The following is a 19,139-nucleotide window of genomic DNA, read 5'->3' as shown; positions in this document are numbered from 1 at the left end:
GAGCCGTGATTGGTAAGGATGTAGAAAAAGAGGTGACCCTCACAGGGACATTTCAGCAATTGGAAACCCAAAGTATTGCATTCTGGTATTCAATATTTAGGTTCTACGGTGCTTTTTAAAATAATAATTCTAGGATATTTTCCTCTCTTGGTGCATGGAAAGTTCATAGGACATCAACTCTATAAAGAATTTACTTTGCATCCAGGTCTATCATTTACTAATTATGTTACTTTGGATAATTTATTATTGTAAGCCTTAGATTCCTCATAAAAAGATGTGATTAATAATATCAATCTCATTATTGTGAGAATGTGAACTCAATCACATAATTTTGTTCTGAGTTCCAAATTTTATATATGTATATATGTATCTATTATGTATTACATATGATTATTATATATATTTACATATATGTGTATATAAATATTTAGTTTAACATTTAAACACATATTTAAGTGCTTTGTAAGACTTTAAACAGCACATAAAATAAAGGAGTATTATTTTTCTGTGAATAATTTATGCCTGAAGAACAATTATTTCTTCCCCAGTGGGAAAAGGAGGCTTAGAAACTTTAGTGAATTCCTGACAGTAGTCATTGGAATATTTGCAATATTCTATACTATATTTCTACTAGGAATATCTCTAAGTAGGTTGCAGAAACCGAGGATTCTTTCTGTTCCAGTTTATAATTATATTTTGCAGGCTCTCTTTGAGGTTCTGAATCTTTGTACTCACCAATTTAGAATCTACATATAAATTGCTGTGTACTGTTAATTTTACTATAGTCAAATACATTTCAAAGCCAAACATCATGATGTTTAAAAAGGGACAAAGAACAATTATATTTGACAAACAATTTTTACATGACCTGAAAATGTCTCAGGATTAAAAATGATCCTTTTATACTGATTTGCTTGGAAGTATTTGTTTAGTTGAAACTTGTGGAATCATTTCACTTTACTTTATGGACTGATTGAAAAAGTTGGAAAAGCCTCAATAAAGATTTTGAATTTTGCCTCTTTGCTCACTGGGATGAGAGCTCCCAGCAGAGGAATCTTCAAGTTTGTAGTGAACATATTAGGAGTTGTTACAACTAGCACTGTAATCATTTATGCAGTTTTCATGAATACCCAGGAGATGGTAGTACTTTTCAGTTTCAGGAGTGCAGGTTTACTGCTCAAAACACTTGACATACTATAAGCAAACATCTAATGTTGAAATAGAAAATAGCTATCTTTTTGTTACATTTAGCATAAAACAGTATTCATGTTTTTTCTCACAGTTTAAAACTAGGTGTGCAGAAAATATTGTGTCATTCAGAGGGAAAAAATAATAATAATAATTCACACTGGAAAGTAGCTGCCCTAGAATCTGAGAAATTTCTCTAAATATGAATTTCAATTGACTGCACTTTTAAAAACCTTGTTTCAATTCTCTGGATATATTCATATTTCAGTGAAGGCTTGTAAACTGATGGAAAGGTTAAAGAACAATTCCTAAACATCTGTTGGGTCAATAAAGTTTGAGTCGTGCAATATTTCTCATTTGTCTCCCCGACTGCCCTATCTGAAGGTTCTCTTTATGGCCCAGCATCTTGCCATCCCACCCTTATTTTTTCCAAAGAGAATACTTCAGAATTTAAATTTTTTAAAGTTTTAAGAATGACTCAGAAGATTAAAGTTATTTTGGCATATGGTTCTAGAAATAAAACTCATGCAAGAAGCACTTTTTCTGAAAAGAATTGGAGCAGGTTTGATATTCTCTTCCTGAGAATAAATAACTTGTAGAGACAGGGCAGTACCTTCAAAGCCTCTGTTTTTTTAACAGGGGTTCTATAACATAACCACCTCCATTCTTTAAAGTGAAAGGTTTTGCCAAGTTTCAATTAATTCATAAGTACTCCTGGAGATTAGTAAAAAGGCCACCTCTCACCCCTGGAAGGGAAAAAGAAAAAAACATTTTTTTTTCCCCAATCTTAGAAAAGATGAAGAGTAGGACCTTAACTCCCTAAGTAGAGTTCAATGTTTGAACTCACAAGCACACACACACAAAAGTGCACATGTGTAAATAATTCTTTTTAGTTGTTGTTTATTTTCCTATGAGAAGTCATCAAACAGGACATGGCTTTGGCTAGTATTGTTATTTCTTTATCTTTTGGCTAAAATAATAGATATAAGTAAGTTAGCAACAAAGTGGTAATATAGCATTATATACATATATATATATATATATATACACATACACATGTATATATCTGTGATAGAGCATATACCTAAGACTATAGGCATGAAGTCGTTCTCCTGTTATTCAAATCCTGGTTCATTATTACCAGCATAATCCTCATTGTTATTTTTTGAAATTTTGTTTTATTTGATTATATCAACCTTTTATCTGGATGGATTACTTTTGTTCCTATATTTAGTAGAGGAAAGTGCATGTATTTGTATTTTGTGTTTGGGTATTTAATAGTTTGTTCTTATATTCTCAAAAGGCTGAACATAAGAGTAAAATAGCATATCATATTTTTCCTCTTAAACAATACATAAGATATATGATTATAATTTTATATCCCAAAAATCACTCAAAGTGCTTTAAAAATCATTACATTTCAATAATTTAAATTAAAAAAAATAAGAAGTTCTAAAAAAGAAAGAAGTTCTTAGATGCTTTATGCCTCTCTTTGAACTCTAGTAGCCCAGCTCATTACATAAAGTTTACTGTATATTGAAGGTAAAATGGAAATCTGTACCTTTCCAGAACACGGTAAGGTGAGGAATAGAAAGAGAACAAAATGAAAGAGAAGAGAAATCCAATTTTGTAATCTAATTCCATATTCATTCCAGTACCATAAATAAAACTATCCTTCTTCTAAGAAAATGGTCCCGGGTTTTTATCTTTGGTGCTAAGATATTAAAGGTCATATGGCTCTATATCTCATTTGCAAGGAAAAAAATTACAAAGTAATCCTCCAAGTACTTTACAGTAGAGGATGGAGGAGAGATGGTGGAGGACAGAATTTATCCACGGGGGGGAGAAAAACAAAAAATTATATTTAAAAGTCAATCAGGGGATATTGTTTAGAGACATCTAATATTTGTACTTATTTATCAATTTCACATATTATTCATTCTTCTGCTAAATGTTATCTTCCCTTTCTTTGCCTGGATAAAACTACTGTTTTTTTTTCATGTCTCAGCTAAGACAACGTTTATACCTCATTTCCCTACTTCTACCTTACTTCTTAATCATACCTCCCAAACTGAGAAGCATCAATTCCTTTCTTCCTATCAAGAAAACAATCACCGAATTTTTATTGCCTCAGTAGTTGTATATCTCTCACTAGACTGAAAAATCCTTCCTTATTTCTTGTAGTTGGTACTTAGTAGGTACATAATAAATGTTTGTCAAATTAAAGAATAAACTTATGTACTAAATTTAAATACATACAGAATCCTCACTAGAAAATTTGATCCACATACAAAGGAGAAAGAAAATCGATTAAATTTTTCATTATCTAAATCATCCCCAAATTACCTCAGTCCTATTCTTGGCATTGTGTGTGTGGACACTGATTTGTTTATAGTAATGACTTAAAATTTCATTCTTATCTCTCTTTTCTATACACTGATGACAACACTTTTAGAAGACTCCTTTACTCTGATTTTTATAGAAAGGATTAACTTTTCAGATAGATGAAAATATTCCAAATAACACTTTAATATGGTCTTATTTTAGCAATTGACATAAATCTAAATGATTTATCCTTGATTATCATCACAGAACTGTGGAAAAGATCGTATAACAATATGTGAGTAGCATTGAACAGGGCTACAAAAATTCTTTTTTCAAATGAAGGGGTCTTACATTAAAAAAGAGAAAGGAAGAATGTGGAAAAGAGGAAAACTACGTTAGAGTGAATTTAAAAATGTTGCTAGATACAAAGTTAATATTTAGAAATCAACTGTATTTACATATAAATTATGATTTTAATGACATTTGAAAAACACCCTCCATCTCTAATAGCAGCAAAAAGCATAAAACATCTAAGAGTAAATCTAATAAAGAATGTGCACAATCTGTATACTTCAATCTATAAAATATTGCTAGGAGAAATTCAAGAACTAAACAAATGAAGATCTATACCACATTCATGAATCAGAAGAGGAAATATTGTTAAGATGTGTATCCTTAAATTTATCTATAGATTTAAGATAATCCTAGGTAAAACCCCAGCATTACTTTTTTTGTGGACATTGACAAGTTTATTCTAAAATGAATGTTTAAACTCAGATAATCTAGATTAGCTAATGCAATATTGAAGAAAAATTTGAGGACATAAAACACAGAATATAAGGACATTATAAAACTGTAGTAATTAAGCCAGTATGATACCATGCAAGAAAAGACAAATCAATAGAACAGCTTAGACTGAAGAAATAAATCTATGAGTATAATAACCTGATTTGTGACAAACTTGCCAATACAATCAGTGGAGAAGAAAAAAGTTTTTCTAATAAGTGTTTTTTCATCAACTAAATGTCCATATGGAAAAACCAGAACCTGAACCATATACAAAAAAAATGTTTCTAGATAGATTATAGATCTAAATGTGAAAAAAATACTACAAGGCTTATAGAAATTATCGAGGTATAACTTCATGATTTTTCAGTAGGCAATGCTTTCATAAATAGCACAATATATTTAGTATTCATAAAAGAAAATAAAATCTTATTAAAATGAAGAATTCTGTTCTTCCAGAGAAACTGCTGAAAGAATGAAAACAGCAAACCATATAATGGGAGAAGATGTCTGTAAAAATATATCTGGAAAAGGATTTATATTCAGAATATATAAAGAACTACTTCACATTACTAAGAAAGACATAGACTACCCAGCTTACAAATGAGCAAAAGTCTTCTGCCCATTTTTTGATTGTGTGGTTTTTTGTTGTTGAGTTGTATGAGCTATTTCTATATTTTGGAAATTAAGCCCTTGTAGATCGCATCGTTTGCAAATATTTTTGCCCATTCTGTAGGTTGTCTTTTCATTTTGCTTGTGGTTTCCTTTGCTGTGCAAAGGCTTGTAAGTTTGATTAAGTCCCATTTGTTTATTTTTGTTTTTATTTCTGTTGCCTTGGGAGACTGCCCTAAGAAAACGTTGGTAGGATTTATGTTAGAGAATGTTTTGCCTATGATCTCTTCTAGGAATTTTATGGTGTCATGTCTTGTGCTTAAGTCTTTAAGTCATTTTGAGTTTATTTTTGTGTGTGGTGAGAGGGTGTGTTCTAACTTCATTGATTTACATGTGGCTGTCCAACTTTCCCAACACCACTTGCTGAAGAGACTATCTTTTCCCCATTGTATATTCTTGCCTCCTTTGTCGAAGATTAATTGACTGTAAGTGTGTGGGTTTATTTCTGGGCTTTCTCTTCTGCTCCATTGATCCATATATATGTTTTTGTGCCAATACCATGTCATTTTGATTACTGTGGCTGTAGTATTTTCTGAAGTCTGAGAGGGTTATGCCTCCTGCTTTGTTCTTTTTCTTCAGGATTGCTTTGGCAATTCTGGGTCTTTTATGGCTTCATATAAATTTTAGGATTATTTGTTCTAGGTCTGTGAAAAATGTCATGGGTAATTTGATAGCAATCACATTAAATCTGTAGATTGCTTTGGGTAGTATGGCCATTTTAACAATATTAATTCTTCCAATCCAAGAGCATAGGATATCTTTCCATTTCTTTATACCAGTTTGAATTTCCTTTATTAATATTTGATAGTTCTCAGTGTATAAATCTTTCACCTCCATGGTCAGGTTTACTCCTAAGTATTTTATTTTTGGGAGTGCAATTTTAAAAGGTATTATATTTTTACATTCTTTTTCTGATATTTAATTGTTAGTGTAAAGAAATGCAACTGATTTCTGTATGTTAATCTTGTATCCTGCTACCTTGCTGAATTCATTTATCAATTCTGGTAGTTTTTGTGTGGAGTCTTTAGTATCATGTCATCTGCATATAAGGACAATTTGACCTCTTGCCTTCCAATTTGGATACGTTTTATTTCTTTTTATTGTCTGATTGCTATGGCTAGGACTTCCAATACTATGTAGAATTAAAAGTGGTGAGAGTGGGCATCTTGTCTTGTTCCAGATTTTAGCAGGAAGGCTTTCAGCTTTTCACTGTTGAGTATTATATTGACTGTGGGTTTGTCATAAATAACTTTTATTATGTTGAGATATGTTCCCTCTATACCCACTTTGGTAAGAGTTTTTATCATAAATGGATGTTGAATTTTGAAGACCTAAAGAGATATTTCTCCAAAGAAGAAATACAGATGGACAATAGGCATATGAGAAGATGCTCAACATTGCTAATTATTAGAGAAATGCAAATAAAAACTACAGTGAGGTACCACCTCACACCAGTTAGAATGAACATCATTAAAAACTCTACAAAAAACAAATGCTGGAGAGGGTATGGAGAAAAAGGAACTCTCCTACACTGTTGGTAGGAATGTAAATTGGTGCAGCCACTATGGAAAACAGTATGGAGGTTCCTCAGATAACTAAAAGTAGGAATATCATATGATCCAGCAATCCCACTCCTGGGTATATGTCCAGACAAAAATATAATTCAAAAAGATACATGCACCCCTATGTTCACAGCAGCACTATTCACAATAGCCAAGACATGGAAGCAACCTAAATGTCCATTGATGGATGAATGGATAAAGATGTGGTCCATACTGGAATATTACTCATACATTAAAAGAGAATGAAATAATGCCATTTGTAGCAACATAGATGTAACTAGAGATTATCATACTAAGTGAAGGAAGTCAGAAGGAGAAAGACAAATACCATATAATATCACTTATATGTGAAATTTAAAGTATGACGGAAATGAGCCTATCTATGAAACAGAAACAGACTCATGGTTATAGAGAACAGACTTGTGGTTGCCAAAGGGGAGGGATTTGAGGGAGGGGTGGAGTGGGAGGCTAGAGTTAGCAGATGTAAGCTATTATATATAGAATGGATAAACAACAAGGTCCTACTGTATAACACAGGGAACTATTTTCAATATCCTATGATAAACCATAATGGAAAATAATATTTAAAAAAGAATGTATATATATGTATAACAATCACTTTGCTGCACAGCAGAAATTAACACAACATTAAACCAAATATAGTTCAATAAAAAATAAAATTTAAAAAAATGAACAGAAGTCATGAGCAGACACTTCATGAAAGGAGATATCAAACACAAAAAAGCAGGTAATATCATCAGTCATTTTGGAAGTATAAACACAAACCTATACCACTTAAACTCACCAGAATGATTAAATTAAATGGAGAGCAATATCAAATGCTAGGAAGAATGTGGAGCATTTGAAACAATGATACAATGCTAGTGGAAATATAAATTGGAACAAGCTCTTTGGAAACTGTCTGTATCTACAAAGCCAAACATCATGCCCTCTGTTCTAGCAGTTCCACTCCTGGGCACATACCAAACAGAAATGAGTCTTTTTATTTTATTTTATTTTATTTATTTTTTATACAGAAGGTTCTTATTAGTTATCTATTTTATACATATTAGTGTATACATGTCAATCCCAATCTCCCAATTCATCCCACCACCTCCCACCCCCCGCTTCCCCCCCTTCATGTCCATACATTTGTTCTCTACATCTGTGTTCTATTTCTGCCTTGCAAACCAGTTCATCTATACCATTTTTCTAGATTCCACATATATGTGTTAATATACGATATTAGTTTTTCTCTTTCTGACTTGTTTCACTCTGTATGACAGTCTCTAGGTCCATCCACGTCTCTACAAATGACCCAGTTTTGTTCCCTCTTATGGCTGAGTAATATTCCATTGTATATATGTACTACATCTTCTATATCCATTCGTCTGTCGATGGGTATTTAGGTTGCTTCCATGACCTGGCTATTGTAAATAGTGCTGCAGTGAACATTGGGCTGCATGTATCTTTTTTTTTTTTTTGCGGTACGTGGGCCTCTCACTGTTGTGGCCTCTCCCGTTGCGGAGTACAGGCTCCGGACGCACAGGCTCAGCGGCCATGGCTCACGGGCCCAGCCGCTCCATGGCATGTGGGATCTTCCTGGACCGGGGCACGAACCCGTGTCCCCTGCATCGGCAGGCGGACTCTCAGCCACTGCGCCACCAGGGAAGCCCTGCATGTGTCTTTTTGAATTATGATTTTCTCTGGGTATATGCCCAGTAGTGAGATTGCTGTGTCATATGGTAATTCTATTTTTAGTTTTTTAAGGAGCTTCCATACTGTTCTCCATAGTGGCTGTATCAATTTACATTCCCACCAGCAGTGCAAGAGGGTTCCCTTTTCTCCACACCCGCTCCAGCATTTGTTGTTTGTAGATTTTCTGATGATGCCCATTCTAACTGGTGTGAGGTGATACCTCACTGTAGCTTTGATTTGCATTTCTCTAATAATTAGTGATGTTGAGTAGCTTTTCACGTGCCTCTTGGCTGTCTGTATTTCTTCTTTGGAGAAATGTCTATTTTGGTCGTCTGCCCATTTTTTGATTTTTTTTTTTTTTTTTTTTAAATATTGAGCTGCATGAGCTGTTTATATATTTTGGAGATTAATCCTTTGTTGATTCGTTTGCAAATATTTTCTCCCATTCTGAGGGCTGTCTTTTCATCTTGTTTATAGTTTCCTTTGCTGTGAAAAAGCTTTTAAGTTTCATTAGGTCCCATTTGTTTATTTTTATTTCCATTACTCTGGGAGGTGGGTCAAAAAAGATCTTGCTGTGATTTATGTCAAAGAGTGTTCTTCCTATATTTTCCCCTAAGAGTTTTATAGTGTTCAGTCTTACATTTAGGTCTTTAATCCATTTTGAGTTTATTTTTGGGTATGGTGTTAGGGAGTGTTCTAATTTCATTCTTTTACATGTAGCTGTCCAGTTTTCCCAGCACCACTCATTGAAGAGACTGTCTTTTCTCCACTGTATATCCTTACCTCCAGAAATGAGTCTTAATATTCACCATTTAACATGTATAAAAGTATTCTGCTGCAGCATTCATAATAGCTCCCCGAAAGAAACAAGCTATAATTTCCTTCACAATAGAAATGATATTTAAAAGGTAGGCTATTCACACAACGTAACACACACAACTATGAAAAAGAATAAACTTCTGCTATGTGCAACAACATGGACAAAGTGTTATGTGCAAAAATACATACTGTAAAAATCTACTTATGAGTAGTTGAAAGGTAGAAAAAATTTATGTATGATGATAGGAATTAGAATATGCTACTTGGATTTAATTGGGAGTTTGCTGGAAATGATCCATATACGTGTGTGTGTGTGTGTGTGTGTGTGTGTGTGAAGTCCGTCATTGAACTGTATGCTAAGGATTAGTACACTTTATTATATGTCTTTTATTCCTCATTAGGAAAAGGAGGAGTGGTGGAGGAGGGGGAGAAAGAGAGAAAGAGGAAGGGGGAGAGAGAGAGAGAGAGAAAGAAGGAATAAAGATGTCTGATTTCAGTATGACTGAAGTCTCTATTAGCTGTTCTTATCTCTTCTTATTCATACCTCCTTTATTTTTTAGGATACTGACAGTCTTTATAATTTTAGGTTTGTTAATTTGAGGATGAGTTTTCCTGATTATTCTGACTTATCTGATTAATCTTGTTATATCCTATTTCTTTTGAAAAGGAGTGGAATCTGGTTTGTATTTTTCATTCCTTGCCAAAGATTGAACCCAGGCATATTTGCCTTATGTAGGGGGAAGTCTGCCGGAAACAAAACCATTTGACAATGTAACACATCAGTCCAGGCATTTTTTGTGTATCCCACCCTCTCAGACTGTCACTGAAAGCTAAGATTTATTTCCAGGTAAATATACTTTCTAGATATGAGTGATATATCATAACCTGACATAAATATGGATACTGGTGCTCTCTAATCCATAAGCAGCTCCTTAGTCAATTAAGCCATCCTGAAGTCATCTTGCTTGTCCTTGTATTTTTTTCCCATGAGGGTGGAATTCAAATTTTTCATGTAATAATTTTATCAGTTGCCAAATTTCTTTTTAGTTGCAACCTTTAACAACCCATGTTTTTCCTGCATTCTTTGTATTCTCTGGCTTAGCAGTTTTCTCTCCACTTTTTTACTTTCAGTATTTATATACCATCAGGGAATGTGTATGATTCAGATTCACGCTGCATGGAAGCAAAGAGAAATATTCTGAACCCAAATTGGCAAGCATACCTAAATCTTTGAGTTCAGCTTGGAGTCTCAAACAAATACATAAAGTGACACTGTTAAGAAGAAAAGAAACCTTAGAGGTCCCTGGAGAATACCTTCACCTCTACAGTCTCCAATGATTATACTTAAACAGAACTTCATGTAATCTTTAAATTTCTTATATTGTATTTCCTTAGCCCATTTCTGTTTATTTTACAAAAGAGGGGTCTTGACTATCGTGGGATTACTAAATCCATCTCTGGTTATTACTACTGGACACCATGCCTGATCTTTTGATAAAATCTTTGATTCCAGATCTTTTCTCTTTTGCAAATCATTCAGGATAGTTCTGACAATCATCTGAAATAAAAATGCTGAAAAGGAGAGAATTCTTTTATTAAGTATCACATTCTCTTATTGCTCTCCTTAGATGCCCTGGGATTCATCCTTAACTCCATCCACACCTGCAGCCCCCTGCTCTGGTGTGCTTTTTTGTCTTCTACAGAGGCCAGCCCTCAGCTTACTAGAGCTACTCTGATCACTTGGGCAGAGAGCCCAGAATGCCTGGAAGGGGACTTTACTCTCGCAGGCCCTTAGCTAGTGACCAGTCTTGTGAAAGTATGACAACCCAGCTCCCTCACCTCAGTTTGGGACAGTTCTGAAACATAATACTGCAGAGTTCTGTAGTAGCAGGCTGCAGGTACCCTTCTGGGACATTGTCTGCAATTACATTCTTGGTTACCTTCTTCCCTTTCTCTGTCTTGTGTTCCCAATAAACTTCTCTTAGTGATTTCTCCTGGGATTATTTCCTTACTACAACACTAGTAAAAGAATCTTCTCAAGGTCTGCTTCTGGGAAACCTGGCCTAAAAGAAACTATAAGCCAAATGATTAACTTCTTCCAGTCTATGTCCGCTATAAGTTTCAGTTCTCTTTAGCAAAATTTCACAATGTTTGTAAGACTAAGTGTTTGTACTAGTGATATTTTAGATTGATACTTTCCTAAAACGATGACTGATATTTTACATACAAAGAATAAGTCTACTGACTTTCCTCTGACTGTAATCAGTGAACTTACAGTCTCCAGAAAAAAACATCAGCCTGAATGTGACTCTCTTAATTTGCTTATTCTTTGATAGTACACTTATGCTTCCCACTTCGTGGACCCAGAAATCATATTTCTGAAACTTTAGAAATGATGCATGAATTGTTAACTTTCATGAGTTTTTATATGATAATTTTTTGATATAATGACTGCTAGTCAAAAAGGATCAAAATGACATTATACACGTGTTGTTTCATGTACCATAGTGAATGCAAATAGTAAGAACTTGAGTCCATCCACAGAAAACAGTCAGCTGGGGACAGAGAAACTTGCTGCAGTGTCCATGGACTGAGTTAGCCCATAGGAGCAGTCCACCATGGCCGAGGAACTTGCCAGAGAGTGACTGCCGCTGGGCCTCTTGCATACCCATCTACTGGGAGCTGCAACATAAGAACCTACTAAATCTGGAAGAGGCGCTCCTTCTTCTGTTTTGGTATTGCTGCATCCCTTCAGCTCCCTCTATTGACAAAGCCTGACATTGTGCCAGCTGGCATGGGGAAAATTTTAGAGTCCAATGTCAACATCACAAAGAAGAGTTAAAGAGCATGGATTTGAAACTGAGAGGAAATAAATTGATAACACACACACACACACAGTTCTGTTTGTCTTACATTTAAAGTAAATATTCAAAATTTTGTTACGGTGACTGGGTCTCTTTCAGAAGGCACAGAGCTATTTTCTAGATTCATCTTTCCCAATACAAATCAAAGTCACTAAGTTATATAGAAACAGAGAGCAGTGTGTTAGTTTTTGAGTAGGGGCTAGTAATGGGGCTTATTGCTTGGTAATTCAAACACTCCTGTCTATTTATTATTTACTGTTTACTTTTATTGTTACTGGACTATATCCTGCAGTTTCTTCTGCTCTGCTCTAAAATGAATGAGAAGAGGAAAGGTGAATGTATATATTCAACTCAGGGCTTAATTTTGATTTCAGAGTTGCTAAAATTCATTCTCCCAGTCAAATATGAATGGTAATTTGTGGATGACATGCCAGCCATTGTCTTTGTTTGTTGGTCTTAATGGAAGGAATATTTTGAAATCCTTTTCTCTTTTTATCCTTGATGGATTCATAAAGCTAAATGTGGTATTGTTTATCAAACGGTAGCAACATCTCATTTTACAAATGAAAAGACTGAGAGCTAAATGAGTTGATAGAGGTCACAGAGCTTGCTTGTGACGGAATCAATGAATGTAAGAATCTAGGCAGGGGGACGAGCGGAAGACGGCGGAAGAGTAAGACGCGGAGATCACCTTCCTCCCCACAGATACACCAGAAATACATCTACACGTGGAACAACTCCTACAGAACACCTAGTGAACGCTGGCAGAAGACCTCAGACCTCACAAAATGCAAGAAACTCCCCACATACCTGGGTAGGGAAAAAGAAAAAAGAATAAACAGAGACAAAAGGATAGGGACGGGACCTGCACCAGTGGGAGGGAGCTGTGAAGGAGGAAAGGTTTCCACACACTAGGAAGCCCCTTCGCGGGCAGAGACTGCGGGTGGCGGAGGGGGAAAGCTTCGAAGCCGCGGAGGAGAACGCAGGAACAGGGGTGCGGAGGGCAAAGTGGAGATATTCCCGCACAGAGGATCGATGCTGATGGGCACTCACCAGCCCGAGAGGCTTGTCTGCTCACCCGCCAGGGTGGGCGGGGCTGGGGGCTGAGGCTTGGGCTTCGGGCGCTGACTGGGAGAGGACTGGGGTTGGCAGCGTGAACACAGCATGCAGGGGGTTAGTGCACCACGGCTAGCCGGGAGGGAGTCCGGGAAAAAGCCTGGACCTGCCGAAGAGGCAAGAGATTTTTCTTCCCTCTTTGTTTCCTGGTGCGCGAGGAGAGGGGATTAAGAGCGCTGCTTGAAGGAGCTCCAGAGACTGGCACGAGCCGCGGCTAAAAGCGCAGACCCCAGAGACGGGCATGAGATACTAAGGCTGCTGCTGCCGCCACCAAGAAGCTTGTGTGCGAGCACAGGTCCCTATCCACACCCCCCTTACGGGGAGCCTGTGCAGCCCGCAACTGCCAGGGTCTCGGGATCCAGGGACAATTTCCCCAGGAGAACGCACGGCGCGCCTCAGGCTGGTGCAACATCATGCCGGTCTCTGCCGCTGCAGGCTTGTCCCGCACTATGTACCCCTCTCTCCACCCCCCCCGCCCCCCCCCCCCCCGGCCTGAGTGAGCCAGAGTCCCCGAAGCAGCTGATCCTTTAACCCCATCCTGTCTGAGCGAAGAACAGACGCCCTCTGGCGACCTACACGCAGAGGCGGGGCAAAATCCAAAGCTGAGCCCCGGGAGCTGTGAGAACAAAGAAGAGAAAAGGAAGTCTCTCCCAGCAGCCTCAGGAGCAGCGGATTAAAGCTCCACAATCAACTTGATGTACCCTGCATCTGTGGAATACATGAATAGACACCGAATCATCCCAAATTGAGGAGGTGGACTTTGAGAGCAAGATTTATGATTTTTTCCACTTTTCCTATTTTTGTGAGTGTGTATGTGTATGCTTCTGTGTGAGATTGTGTCTGTATAGCTTTGCTTCCACCATTTGTCCTAGGGTTCTATCTGTCTGTTGTTTTACTTTAAAAAAATTTTTTTTTCTTAATAATTATTTTTTATTTTAATAACTTTATTTTATCTTACTTTATTTTATTTTATCTTTCTTTCTTTCCTTCCTTCCTTCCTCCCTCCCTCCCTCCCTCCCTCCCTCCCTCCCTCCCTCCCTCCCTCTCTTTCTTTCTTTCTTTCTTTTTTTCTTTCTTTCTTTCTTTCTTTCTTTCTTTCTTTCTTTCTTTCTTTCTTTCTTTCTTTCTTTCTTTCTTTCTTTCTTTCTTTCTTCTTTTTCTCCCTTTTATTCTGAGCCATGTGGAAGAAAGGCTCTTGGTGCTCCAGCCAGGACTCAGTGCTGTACCTCTGAGGTGGGAGAGCCAATTACAGGACACTGGTCCACAAGAGACCTCCCAGCTCCACATAATATCAAACGGCGAAAATCTCCCAGAGATCTCCATCTCAACACCAGCACCCAGCTTTACTCAACGACCAGCAAGCTACAGTGCTGGACACTCTATGCCAAACAACTAGCAAGACAGGAACACAAACCCACCCATTAGCAGAGAGGCTGCCAAAAATCATAATAAGTCCACAGACACCCTAAAACACACCACCAAACGTGGACGTGCACACCAGAAAGACAAGATCCAGCCTCATCCACCAGAACACAGGCATTAGTCCCCTCCACCAGGAAGCCTACACAACCCACTGAACCACCTTTAGCCACTGGGGACAGACACCAAAAACAATGGGAACTATGAACCTGCAGCCTGCATAAAGGAGACCCCAAACACAGTAAGATAAGCAAAATGAGAAGACAGGAAAACACACAGCAGATGAAGGAGCAAGATAAAAACCCACAAGACCTAACAAATGAAGAGGAAATAGGCAGTCTACCTGAAAAATAATTCAGAATAATGATAGTAAAGATGATCCAAAATCCTGGAAATAGAATAGACAAAATGCAAGAAACATTTAACAAGGACCTAGAAGAACTAAAGATGAAACAAGTAACGATGAACAAGAGAATAAATGAAATGAAAAATACTGTAGATGGGATCAATAGCAGAATAACTGGGGCAGAAGAACGGATAAGTGACCTGGAAGATAAAATAGTGGAAATAACTACTGCAGAGCAGAATAAACAAAAAAGAATGAAAAGAAATGAGGACAGTCTCAGAGACCTCTGGGACAACATTAAACACACCAACATTCGAATTATAGGGGTTCTGGAGGAAGAAGAGAAAAAGAAAGGGACTGAGAAAATATTTGAAGAGATTATAGTTGAAAACTTCCCTAATATGGGAAAGGAAATAGTTAATCAAATCCAGGAAGCACAGAGAGTCCCATACAGGAAAAATCCAAGGAGAAATATGCCAAGACACATATTAATCAAACTGTCAAAAATAAAATACAAAGAAAACATTAAAAGCAGCAAGGGAAAAAACAACAAATACACACAAGGGAATCCCCATAAGGTTAACAGCTGATCTTTCAGTAGAAACTGCCAGAAGGGACTGGCAGGACGTATTTAAAGTGATGAAGGAGAAAAACCTGCAACCAAGATTACTCTACCCAGCAAGAATCTCATTCAGATTTGATGGAGAAATTAAAACCTTTACAGACAAGCAAAAGCTGAGAGAGTTCAGCACCACCAAACCAGCTTTACAACAAATGCTAAAGGAACTTCTCTAGGCAAGAATCACAAAAGAAGGAAAAGACCTACAATAATGACCCCAAAACAATTTAGAAAATGGGAATAGGAACATACATACCAATAATTACCTTAAATGTAAATGGAGTAAATGCTCCCACCAAAAGACACAGATTGGCTGAATGGATACAAAAACAAGACCCATATATATGCTGTCTACAAGAGAACCACTTCAGACCTAGAGACACATATAGACTGAATATAAGGAGATGGAAAAATATATTCCATGCAAATGGAAACCAAAAGGAGCTGGAGTAGCAATTCTCATATCAGACAAAATAGACTTTAAAATAAAGACTATTAGAAGAGACAAAGAAGGACACTACATAATGATCAAGGGATTGATCCAAGAAGATATAACAATTGTAAATATTTATGCACCCAACATAGGAGCACCTCAATACAAAAGGCAAATACTAACAGCCATAAAAGGTGAAATCAACAGTAACACATTCATAGTAGGGGACTTTAACACCCCACTTTCACCAATGGAAAGATCATCCAAAATGAAAATAAATAAGGAAACACAAGCTTTAAATGATACATTAAACAAGATGGACTTAATTGATATTTATAGGACATTCCATCCAAAAACAACAGAATACACATTTTTCTCAAATGCTCATGGAACATTCTCCAGGATAGATCGTATCTTGGGTCACAAATCAAGCCTTGGTAAATTTAAGAAAATTGAAATTGTATCAAGTATCTTTTCCGACCACAACGCCATGAGACTAGATAATCAATTACAGGAAAAAATCTGTAAGTAATACAAATACATGGAGGCTAAACAATACACTATTTAATAACGAAGTGATCACTGAAGAAATCAAAGAGGAAATCAAAAAATACCTAGAAACAAATGACAATGGAGACACGATGACCCAAAACCTATGGGATGCAGCAAAAGCAGTTCTAAGAGGGAAGTTTATAGCAATATAATCCTACCTTAAGAAGCAGGAAACATCTCGAATAAACAGTCTAACCTTGCACCTAAAGCATTTAGAGAAAGAAGAACAAAAAAACCCTAACGTTAGCAGAAGCAAAGAAATCATAAAGATCAGTTCAGAATAAATGAAAAAGAAATGAGGGAAACAATAGCAAAAATCAATAAAACTAAAAGCTGGTTCTTTGAGAAGATAAACAAAATTGATAAACCATTAGCCAGGCTCATCAAGAAAAAAGGGAGAAGACTCAAATCAATAGAATTAGAAATGAAAAAGGAGAAGTTAACAGCTGACACTGCAGAAATACAAAAGATCATGAGAGATTACTACAAGCAACTCTATGCAAATAAAATGGACAACCTGGAACAAATGGACAAATTCTTAGAAATGCACAACCTGCCAAGACTGAATCAGGAAGAAATAGAAAATATGAACAGACCAATCACAAGGACTGAAATTGAAACTGTGATTAAAAATCTTCCAAGAAGCAAAAGCCCAGGACCAGATGGCTTCACAGGTGAATTCTATCAAACATTTAGAGAAGAGCTAACACCTATCCTTCTCAAACTCTTCCAAAATATATCAGAGGGAGGAACACTCCGAAACGTATTCTACGAGGCCACCATCACCCTGATACCAAAACCAGAGAAGGATGTCACAAAGAAAGAAAACTACAGGCCAATATCACTGATGAACATAGATGCAGAAATCCTCAACAAAATACTAGCAAACAGAATCGAACAGCACATTAAAAGGATCATACACCATGATCAAGTGGGGTTTATTCCAGGAATGCAAGAATTCTTCAATGTCTGCAAATGAATCAACGTGATACACCATAGTAACAAATTGAAGGAGAAAAACCATATGATAATCTCAATAGATGCAGAGGAAACTTTCGACAAAATTCAACACCCATTTATAAAAACCCTGCGGAAAGTAGGCATAGAGGGAACTTTCCTCAACATGATAAAGGCCATATATGACAAACCCACAGCCAACATCGTCCTCAATGGTGAAAAACTGAAAGCATTTCCACTAAGATCAGGAATAAGACAAGGTTGCCCACTCTCACCACTCTTATTCAACATAGTTTTGGAAATTTTAGCCCCAGCAATCAGAGAAGAAAAGGAAATAAAAGAAATCCAAATCAGAAAAGAAGAAGTAAAGCTGTCACTGTTTGCAGATGACATTATACTAAACATACAGAATCTTAAAGATGCCACCAGAACACTACTAGAGCTAATCAATGAATTTGGTAAAGTAGCAGGATACAAAATTAATGCACAGAAATCTCTGGCATTCCTATACACTAATGATGAAAAGTCTGAAAGTGAAATCAAGAAAACACTCCCATTTACCATTGCAACAAAAAGAATAAAATATCTAGGAATAAACCTACCTAAGGAGACAAAAGACTTTTATGCAGAAAATTATAAGACACTGATGAAAGAAATTAAAGATGATAGAAATAGATGGAGAGATATACCATGTTCTTGGATTGGAAGAATCAACATTGTGAAAATGACTCTACTACCCAAAGCAATAGATTCAATGCAATCCCTATCAAACTACCACTGGCATTTTTCACAGAACTAGAACAAAAAGTTTCACAATTTGTATGGAAACACAAAAGACCCCGAATAGCGAAAGCAATCTTGAGAACGAAAAATGGAGCTGGTGGAATCAGGCTCCCTGTCTCAGACTATACTACAAAGCTACAGTAATCAAGACAGTATGGTACTGGCACAAAAACAGAAAGATAAATCAATGGAACAGGATAGAAAGCCCAGAGATAAACCCACGCACATATGGTCACCTTATCTTTGATAAAGGAGGCAGGAATGTACAATGGAGAAAGGACAGCCTCTTCACTAAGTGTTGCTGGGAAAACTGGACAGGTACATGTAAAAGTATGAGATTCGATCACTCCCTAGCACCATACACAAAAATAAGCTCAAAATGGATTAAAGACCTAAATGTAAGGCCAGAAACTATCAAACTCTTAAAGGAAAACATAGGCAGAACACTCTATGACATAAATCACAGCAGGATCCTTTTTGACCCACCTCCTAGAGAAATGGAAATAAAAATAAACAAATGGGACCTAATGAAACTTCAGAGCTTTTGCACAGCAAAGGAATCCATAAACAAGACCAAAAGACAACACTCAGAATGGGAGAAAACATTTGCAAATGAAGCAACTGACAAAGGATTCGTCTCCAAAATTTATAAGCAGCTCATGCAGCTCAATAACAAAAAAACAAACAACCCAATCCAAAAATGGGCAGAAGACCTAAATAGACATTTCTCCAAAGAAGATATATAGACTGCTAATAAACACATGAAAGAATGCTCAACATCATTAATGATTAGAGAGATGCAAATCAAAACTACAATGAGATATCATCTCACACCAGTCAGAATGGCCATCATCAAAAAATCTAGAAACAATAAATGCTGGAGAGAGTGTGGAGAAAAGGGAACCCTCTTGCACTGCTGGTGGGAATGTGAATTGGTTCAGCCACAATGGAGAACAGTATGGAGGTTCCTTAAAAAAACTACAAATAGAACTACCATATG

This window comes from Globicephala melas, chromosome 4 (assembly GCF_963455315.2).
Source record: "Globicephala melas chromosome 4, mGloMel1.2, whole genome shotgun sequence".
Lineage (NCBI taxonomy): Eukaryota > Metazoa > Chordata > Mammalia > Artiodactyla > Delphinidae > Globicephala > Globicephala melas.
Note: the sequence above shows the minus strand (reverse complement) of the source record.